Source organism: Pseudophryne corroboree, chromosome 1 (assembly GCF_028390025.1).
Source record: "Pseudophryne corroboree isolate aPseCor3 chromosome 1, aPseCor3.hap2, whole genome shotgun sequence".
Lineage (NCBI taxonomy): Eukaryota > Metazoa > Chordata > Amphibia > Anura > Myobatrachidae > Pseudophryne > Pseudophryne corroboree.
Window position 1 is genome coordinate 437,412,108 of NC_086444.1, and position 10,048 is coordinate 437,422,155.

The window sequence follows — 10,048 nt, forward strand, 5'->3', positions numbered from 1 at the left end:
AATGACATTTCTTAAACTGCATTGTAATTAACATAGAGGACAGTTGTAATTCCCCTTTGCTGGATTGTAAAAGAACAGGATGTTTATTTTTCACCACAGGGGGGGGAGCTGTAATGTGGGACAGCTCAAAAAGCCTGATACCTGGCTTCCAGACTCTGCCTCTTCCCAGGGGTTATCACACCTCACAAGAGGAGTATCTGATAAGGCTGCTTCCTGAATGACAGCCGTAAACTTGCTGTAGGATGGACAGGAAACCCAATCTCTGAGCTTCAAACACAAATGCTTTTGACTTTCTGAGTGTGTATAACTGGACAAGCAGGCTCAACACACTGTGTCTTCAATTCCTCCTGCCTTTGAAAAAGGGTTAAAAACCCCCACCAGTAAGGGGGGTTTCTTTCGAGTGGCTAACAGGGCTTAAGACTGACCTGCTCACCCTCCCTTGTGCTCGGACCGTCCTAATGGCCACCTCACTGGCTGGTACTGCCCTGAGCATAGTTCCTTGCCTAATGCATCGGTCACCAACGCCCCTTCGGGGTAGGACAGGTGCTGGATGTGCCTGACCTCCCTCCCCAAAGGTGAAAATTACCCATCCTGGCAATGGCGGGGCTGCGAATGGCCCCACCGTCCTGCCTAACGCTAGTTCCTTAGCGATTTTCTCGCGTACCGCCCCCAGCTGCCTCCTTACGGACCTTATGTCCCTGGCGCTACTGTTGGCGTGCCTCTCTGGTTATAGGTACCCTAAAACCATCCTTGAAGCCCCCCCCCCGCAGAGAATTGGCTTCCTTTAAACCTGGGATACCTGGGCAGCCCTTCCAGGCCCATGCCCAACTCCACAGGACTATTCGCTTTTCCTAGGCCCAGCTGGTGTGGGACCCTTTTGCGGGTGACTCCCCCCTTCTCTGTTGCACTCCTTGACGGAGTGGTTCACGCCACAGAACGTGCATGCGTGCTTGTGGTTGCACTGGGTGCGGATGCGCGCATAATGCAGAAAACCCAGCATCTAATTTCTTGCTTTGCATGCCCTGCCCTGGATTTTTTGTGGCGCCGCGCCCCATTTAGCTACGGCCGCCGCCTGCGCTTTGAGCCAGATGTCTAAGTCTCTAGTGCCAAAGTCAATGGGCTTTATGCCCCACGGCCTTTGCGCTGACCACCTCGTCATATTTTCACCACCTTTTCCCTGTGTTCCTTGTACACAGGATACATGAAATTGGTGTATTTTAACATGCTCATGGCTGCCTCTGGGTAAAAACAGTGTCCCTCAGAGGAAAACCAGGCAAACACAGGTGGAACATACAAACTCCACACAGATATAGCTCTGGCAGTATTGCTAACATTCTGTACATTCCGCACATTTCCTGGAGTGAACATATATCTATAAAAGCCCCTTTTTCAACCTCCTTTCTAGTCAGCGCCGGCAAATGGGCTACCGAAAGCGCATACCAGGCCTGCGGTTCCTTGCACAAAGGCTGTCGCCTTATCATGCTGTACCAATCCCGTTTTTCCACGGTTGCGTCCGCCCCGGGGATGCTGACACTGTACCTCCTGCGCGCTTCCTGGCATAACACACATTTTATGCAAACTGTTATTACTCAACCCCCCTGCTGCGTTGCACAACTCGCTGCATATAATCTGCACATTCTGACAACTATTGGGGGTCATACAAACATTATGCAAATCATTATTGTCGACATTGTTCTTACCAATCCCGAGCGCTGCGTCATCGATCGTTTGTCCCTCCGGGTACTGCGTGTCCTGCGCCGACCCTGGCGCAAGGAGATGACCTCGCCGCTGTCCCTCTGGGTGCTGCGTGTCCTGTGCCGACCCTGGCGCAAGGAGATGACCCCGACACATGGGTGTGCTCCGCGTGAACCGTTGGAAGTGGTGGCGCAACGCCGAACAAAGCGTAGCCCGTGCTCTCGCCTCCTTTCCTCTGATCCCTGCTGCTCGGACGCCTCTCGCGATGCTCTCTCCGCGGCGTGTTAAACTGCTGCTCACGATTAGGGTAGCTCCGTTGCGGTGTTGAGTCTGCGCTAATGAAAGCCCTTGCTCCCTGCTCCCGCTGCCTCATGCTCCCCAAACAAGATCTCTGCGAGATGCGATGACGCCTGCCTGTGCCGCTGTATTCTTCCTGATGAAATCGTTTCCTGGCACGGTAAGGTTATTCGAGTCGACCTGCTCGGCTCCCATTCGACCTTGCGTAATGGTGGCTGCTTCTTGCGGGTGAAAGGTAACGGGGTGGTTGATGACGGTGACCATGATCCCTCGCCGCGCGTCGTCTGCGTTGACTCTCTACCTCACTGCGATGGCTGCCGACACGTGCTGCCGCTTCCGCTGTGCTGTTGGTCCAACACCCCTGTGGACTACGATGCTGCCTCCACGATACTCGGTCCGCTGCTCCCGCTCCTGATGCCGATACCGCTGCTCCTGCCTCTCCGCGGCTTGTCGTAGCGTGGATCGTGATTTGCGCTGCTCCCCTGCGGTGTCCTGTTCAGCGTGATGAAAACTGCCAATGCGTGCTGCCGCTCCCGTTGCGCTGTGCTGTTGGTCCAACACCTCTTTGGACTACGATGCTGTCCGCTGCCTCCACGATGTTCGGACCGCTGCTCCTGATGCTGGTATCACTGCTCCTGCCTCTCCGCATGCCTGAAACAGCTGCACCATCGATACCCAGCGTTGCCTGCTGTAAGCCCTTGTCGGTGAAAAGTGACGTCCGCTGCTTGCCGCTGGCGATGCTCCCCCATGGGACTGTGACCGATGCCGTCTGCACTGAGAGAAGGGCCTGCATGGTTACGCTGCTCCCGATGTACCTGGCTCCTCTATCCCGGCTTCTGGACCATCTGATTCTGTGGCCGCGGGCATGCCTTCATATCTGGCCGCTAAATCGACCACACCGTGCTGCTGCTCCGTGCTGTTGGGTGCCTCTGCCTCCTTGCCGCTGTAAATTCCCCCTTCCTCTTCTTTGTTCCAGCCGGGGTCTGGCCACCAGGGTCAACTCCCTCTGCCTGAAATCCACTCTGCTCCTGCAGTTGCAGCCTCTTCTCCCTGTGGAAATCTTCGTTCGGTATGACTTCCTCCCCCACCTCCTCCTGGACACTCTGTGGGATAATTTGCTTTCTGCTGGATCTCCCTGCTCTTTGCTCCCGTGAGACTGGGCTACTGTCGCTGGGAGGGAATGCTGCATCTTTCTGCTGGATCTCCCTGCTGGCTCTCCATGCTTGCGTGCTCCTGCTGCAGCTGGAACCCCTTGCACAACTTGTAGTAAGAGATCTGCTCTGCCTGCTGAGACTACAGGCTACACGTGGCTCTGGGCCTGCTCTTTGTTCTCCAGAGACTGGGCTGCTGGATGCTGCATGATGCTGCTATCTGTTTGCAGCTCTAGCCTGGAATGCAGCCTCCCCCCCTCTGCCTCAGCCTTTTAACCCCCTCATGGCTCTTCCCTCCCCCTGCTAGCCTACTGGCAGCCCTGCTCTCCTAGGTGTGACGGGGAGGACGGGTATACCTGCCCCTGTCCCTCCCTTTTCCCCGTTTGGAACGCGGCCGCGTGTGCCCCCCATCTCCCCTATATCGCTGCAGCGCCATTTTGGCGCCTATGCTCCCTTATTGTGTAACAGCGTTCTGCTTTCTAACGCCGTGTGTATCAACGGGAAGCCGCCAGCCGCGGCTCTCCTGTGTGGGAACACCCACGTGGCTCAGTGCAGAGAGAGGGCTGTTTGTAATACGGTGTGCATGCAGCTACACCCTACGGCGGGAGCAGCACCTATTTTATTATGCAGACACAGATTTATTGGTCCATATCAGACTGGCAACATAATCATAGGAAAAAAAATTTTTTCCTATGATTAAGAAAATGCGAAAGGATCGTTAGGAGGGGATCGGACACAACCATTATGTGTCCTTTCCATCAGTTAGCTTAGCCACTGTTTATGTTGCCAGTCTGATATGGACCAATAAATCTGTGTCTGCATAATAAAATAGGTGCTGCTCCCGCCGTAGGGTGTAGCTGCATGCACACCGTATTACAAACAGCCCTCTCTCTGCACTGAGCCACGTGGGTGTTCCCACACAGGAGAGCCGCGGCTGGCGGCTTCCCGTTGATACACACGGCGTTAGAAAGCAGAACGCTGTTACACAATAGAGCTGCATTCTGCAGCTATAAAGTGTGGGGGCCCCAACAACTGGGTATATACCCATATATATGCATCCAAAAGTATATTATTGGAACTTAGTGATCGATATTGAGGGGACATACCATAAATTGAATGGGAAAGAGGGTGTGCTTTTTTGCACCATTAAATGAGCATGAATACAGGGTGCCATACTATCTGTAAGAAAAAGGATAATATATATATTGTTTTTGAACGAACACACCACTGCTGGTAGTGAATAAAAGCCGTATGGGAGATATATATATATGAATGTGTCATCAAATCTTATAATACATTTCACACATGTGTACGTGATTGGTGTTTGACATATAAATCAACTAGTGTGGATTATAACCACACAGAATAAGAGCATTGTAATTGTAATAGCTCTGATGTCAACAGTGCACTTAAAAATTCTTTGTGGAATGTGATATATAAAACTTCCCTAATACGTCACATGTGTGTATAATTAGTGGTGATACATGAATTATAAATAAGGCTTATTGGCATATAGAATAGAGCATCCTGAAAAATAATTACATGCTTCATGTATAGAGAGCAGCAGCACAAGGAATCCTTCTAGGAGTAATACATTTTCAATAATAGCAGGCACTTAAAGAATGGTTCACCACCCAACAGTGGCGGAACTAGCAAGCGGTGGGCCCAGGTGCGACAAAATGCTTTGGGCCCCCCCCCCCCCCCCATCCCATCCAAGTCCACCCCCTCCCCCCTTGAGAGGATCTGGTGAGGGGGACCTGCTCAGGGCAAGAGAAATGGATACCTAGCAACAGTGCCGTAACTAGACATTTTAGCACTGTGTGCAAGAAACGGCATCGGAGCCCCACCCCTGCATGCAAAACAGGGGCAGTGCGCGCCGTAGGCGCGCGCAAAAATACATAGTGGCGTGGCTTCGCGGGGAAGGGGTGTGGCCACAAAATAATACCAATTTCTAAAACGGTGCACAGTAGTCTCCATTCTTCAAATTACACCGCACAGTAGCACCACTACACCAGGTAGAGACCCTTTTACACCTTACAGCGAACAGATTCCTCTTTTTACACATTACGGCAGACAGCGTCCCCTTTTTACACATTACGGCAGACAGCGTCCCCCTTTTTATACATTACGGCAGACAGCGTCCCCTTTTTACACATAACGGCAGACAGCGTGCCCTTGTTACACATAGCGGCAGACAGCGTGCACTTTTTACACATTACGGCAGACAGCGTACACTTTTTACACATAACGGCAGACAGCGTGCCCTTGTTAAACATAGCGGCAGACAGCGTACACTTTTTACACATAACGGCAGACAGCGTCCCCCTTTTTACACATTACGGCAGACAGCGTCCCCTTTTTACACATTACGGCAGACAGCGTACACTTTTTACACATAACGGCAGACAACGTACACTTTTTACACATAGCGGCAGACAGCGTGCCCTTGTTACACATTACGGCAGACAGCGTGCCCTTGTTACACATTACGGAAGACAGCGTGCCCTTGTTACACATTACGGCAGACAGATTCCCCCTTTTTACACGTTGCGGCAGGCAGTCCCCCGTTTTTACACATTGCGGCAGGCAGATTCCCCATTTTTACACATTACGGCAGGCAGATTCTCCCTTTTTACACATAGCGGCAGGCAGATTCCCCATTTTTACACATTGCGGCAGGCAGATTCCCCATTTTTACACATTGCGGCAGGCAGTCCCCCCTTTTTACACATTGCGGCAGGCAGTGCCCCATTTTTACACATAGCGGCAGGCAGTCCCAACAAATAAAGAAAGAAAGAGACAGAAAGAAATAAAGAAAGAGAAAGAAAGAAGGAAAGAAAGAAAGAAAGAAAGAAAGAAAGAAAGAAAGAAAGAAAGAAAGAAAGAAAGAAAGAAAGAAAGAAAGAAAGAAAGAAAGAAAGAAAGAGAAAGAAAGAAAGTAGAATCATACTTACCCTCTCCGCTGGCTCAGGCTCCTCGTGCAGCTTGACGATTCCCGGGCAGTAGACGAGGTGGAGGAGGGAGCCGCAGCAGCGCTGTGTTATTGGTGGAGGCGCTGCTGCTGCTGCCCCCCTGCTTCACTATAGGCTGTTCTCGGAAGACAGCCTATAGTGAAGCAGAGGGGCAGCAGCAGCAGCGCCTCCACCAGTAACAAAGCGCTGCTGCGTCTCCCTCCTTCACATCCGTCCTCCTCCTTCCCCGGTCCGTGTTGCTGCTCTTCTCCTCTGTGGGTGGCTGTGCGCTGCGGGCAGCGGTTGCCCGCAGCGCACAGCGGCATGTAATGAGTCAGTTTGACTCATTACATGCTTGGGCCCCTGGACAGAGGCGGGCCCCAGTGCAACGCACTGCTTGCCCTGCCGGTAGTTCCGCCTCTGCCACCCAAACATGAATAGTCAGTGATGCGCACACTGCAAATATGTAATAAAACTTTAATAGTGGGGGTATAATGAAATAATAGGAGCATTTCATTCTAGATACAAAGGTATCAGTATCAGACATAAGGCAACTAGCATTGCTACAGATATTGCAACATTGTTCAGAGACTGGAGACAGTGAAGAAACACAACAATTACAGTGGCTAAGCTTTTTAATTCACTTTATTATAATTTTTCACAATTTTTTCACAACTTTATTCACATGCACTATATTTCGCTTATGTTTTAAGATCTTAATAAAAGTTATATTTTAGAATTTGTGGTCATCTATCATGACAGATATTTGACTTTATGAAAGCATTATAGTCCGAGTGTGCCCAATATAGGGAATCCTTTTTTCCTTTTTTGGCCTTCTACAGTTATGATATTCCTTGGAGCACCTCCCAATATAAAAGTTACATACCTACATTATTGTATAAAAGTGAAAGGACATAAAACAATATATAAATACAATTTAATTAAAATAAATGTCTGTGTGACCCTTTCTCCTTCTTTGATATAATGACTTTAGCCAGTGTAGACATACTCATTATGTAACTATAAATCACATGGGAATGCGTCTCCACCACACCAATACCATACAGACATATTTGAGGATTTAGACTCGGTAATGATGGAACCGTATGTAGTATGTCCCTCCATATAAGTTCCCAGAATGTATAACTCAACCGTAACAGAAGCTAAAATCCTGCGTTTTCCGTTTGACAAACTGGGACCAGTGGCAGATTGGTCCACCGGGACATCGGAAAAGATCCTGGTTGGCCAGTCCCCTATCCCCTCTGAGGGGTATCCGGCGGACAGCAGTGGCTGTCGTCTCAGGCTGCTGTGCTTCCAGGATCTGCATTCCGCTGGAACGCAAGCTGGAAGCTGTTAACTGGAACCAAGTCAGGTGCTTCTCCAGTTGAAGCTTGCTGTGGATTTTTGTAAGCTGCGGCCGCTGTCCCCGAAGTCCCGCTGTTCTCCTTTAATTGGCTGGCTGTCCCGTCCAGATGCTGATGGATGCAGCAGGCAAAGAGATGCCCGCCCCCTTCCATAATGTCAATCATACAGGAAGCTCCGGCCCCCACAGTACACGACGACAAGATGCTAGTTAGGCAAGCTCATTTTAAATAGCTTTTAATGTTTGTTGTTGAATTAATGGGTGCTTTGGGATAGGTGCTGGGGTGAATATATATACACTGCTCAAAAAAATAAAGGGAACACTTAAACAACACAATGTAACTCCAAGTCAATCACACTTCTGTGAAATCAAACTGTCCACTTAGGAAGCAACACTGATTGACAATCAATTTCACATGCTGTTGTGCAAATAGAATAGACAACAGGTGGAAATTATAGGCAATTAACAAGACACCCCCAATAAATGAGTTGTTCTGCAGGTGGTGACCACAGACCACTTCTCAGCTCCTATGCTTTCTGGCTGATGTTTTGGTCACTTTTGAAAGCTGGCGGTGCTTTCACTCTAGTGGTAGCATGAGACGGAGTCTACAACCCACACAAGTGGCTCAGGTTGTGCAGCTCATCCAAGATGGCACATCAATGCGAGCTGTGGCAAGAAGGTTTGCTGTGTCTGTCAGCATAGTGTCCAGAGCATGGAGGCGCTACCAGGAGACAGGCCAGTACATCAGGAGACGTGGAGGAGGCTGTAGGAGGGCAACAACCCAGCAGCAGGACCGCTACCTCTGCCTTTGTGCAAGGAGGAACAGGAGGAGCACTGCCAGAGCCCTGCAAAATGACCTCCAGCAAGCCACAAATGTGCATGTGTCTACGCAAACGATCAGAAACAGACTCCATGAGGGTGGTATGAGGGCCCGACGTCCACAGGTGGGGGTTGTGCTTACAGCCCAACACCGTGCAGGACGTTTGACATCTGCCAGAGAACACCAAGATTGGAAAATTCGCCACTGGCGCCCCGTGCTCTTCACAGATGAAAGCAGGTTCTCACTGAGCACATGTGACAGACGTGACAGAGTCTGGAGACGCCAAGGAGAATGTTCTGCTGCCTGCAACATCCTCCAGCATGACCGGTTTGGCAGTGGGTCAGTAATGGTGTGGGGTGGCATTTCTTTGGGGGGCCGCGCAGCCCTCCATGTGCTCGCCAGAGGTAGCCTGACTGCCATTAGGTACCGAGATGAGATCCTCAGACCCATTGTGAGACCATACGCTGGTGCGGTTGGCCCTGAGTTCCTCCTAATGCAAGACAATGCTAGACCTCATGTGGCTGGAGTGTGTCAGTAGTTCCTGCAAGACGAAGGCATTGATGCTATGGACTGGCCCGCCCATTCCCCAGGCCTGAATCCAATTGAGCACATCTGGGACATCAGTTCTCGCTCCATCCACCAACGCCACGTTGCACCACAGACTGTCCACCTCATCAGGAGCATGCCCAGGCGTTGTAGGGAGGTCATTCAGGCACGTGGAGGCTACACACACTACTGAGCCTCATTTTGACTTGTTTTAAGGACATTACATCAAAGTTGGATCAGCCTGTAGTGTGTTTTTCCACTTTAATTTTGAGTGTGACTCCAAATCCAGACCTCCATGGGTTAATAAATTTGATTTCCATTGATCATTTTTGTGTGATTTTGTTGTCAGCACGTTCAACTATGTAAAGAACAAAGTATTTAATAAGAATATTTCATTCATTCAGATCTAGGATGTGTTATTTTAGTGTTCCCTTTATTTTTTTGAGCAGTATATATATATATATATATATGTATATAAGGTTCTAAGGGTGTAGCAAATGTGTGTCGGACATGTTTGTAATAATGGGTCCTGGGCGTGTATGCTGTAATGAACATGTATGCTGTGATTGGTGCTGGGCGTGTATGCTGTAATTGGTGCTGGGCGTGTATGCTGTAATGGGTGCTGAGCGTGTATGCTGTGATGGGTGCTGGGTGTGCATGCTGTGACGGTCGTGTATGCTGTGATGGGTGATGGGTGTGTATGCTGTAATGTGTGCTTGGTGTATATGCTGTAATGGGTGCTGGGCGTATATCCTATAATGGGTGCTGGGCGTATATCCTATAATGGGTGCTGGGCGTGTATGCTGTGATGGGTTCTGGGCATATATGCTGTGCTGGGCAGTACTTGGTAATGGCGGCACTCAGCAGACTCTTCAAAGATGCAAAAAGCCTTTTATTTTCGGTCCAACGCCGTTTCGGGGAAACCCCGTCTTCAGGGACAAACAGTACATACAAAGGTGCAAACAGAGAATACTTATATACCCCCCTAAATAGTGCTAAAGAGTGCTCATAATGACTAACATTACTCACCTGTCCGGCGCTGTCATTCCCGCCGCGTCTGGCCGCTATTCATGCGGGTCTCCTGTGGATGACGTCAGCGGTCAGCGCCGGACAGTGTGAGCCACTAGAAACGATCAGTGCGGGTGTTGCTAGGCAACTCCTGTACATAACAACAAGATAAGAGGAAGTTAAAAGTACATACACGTGAAAGATAAAAACGGATCCC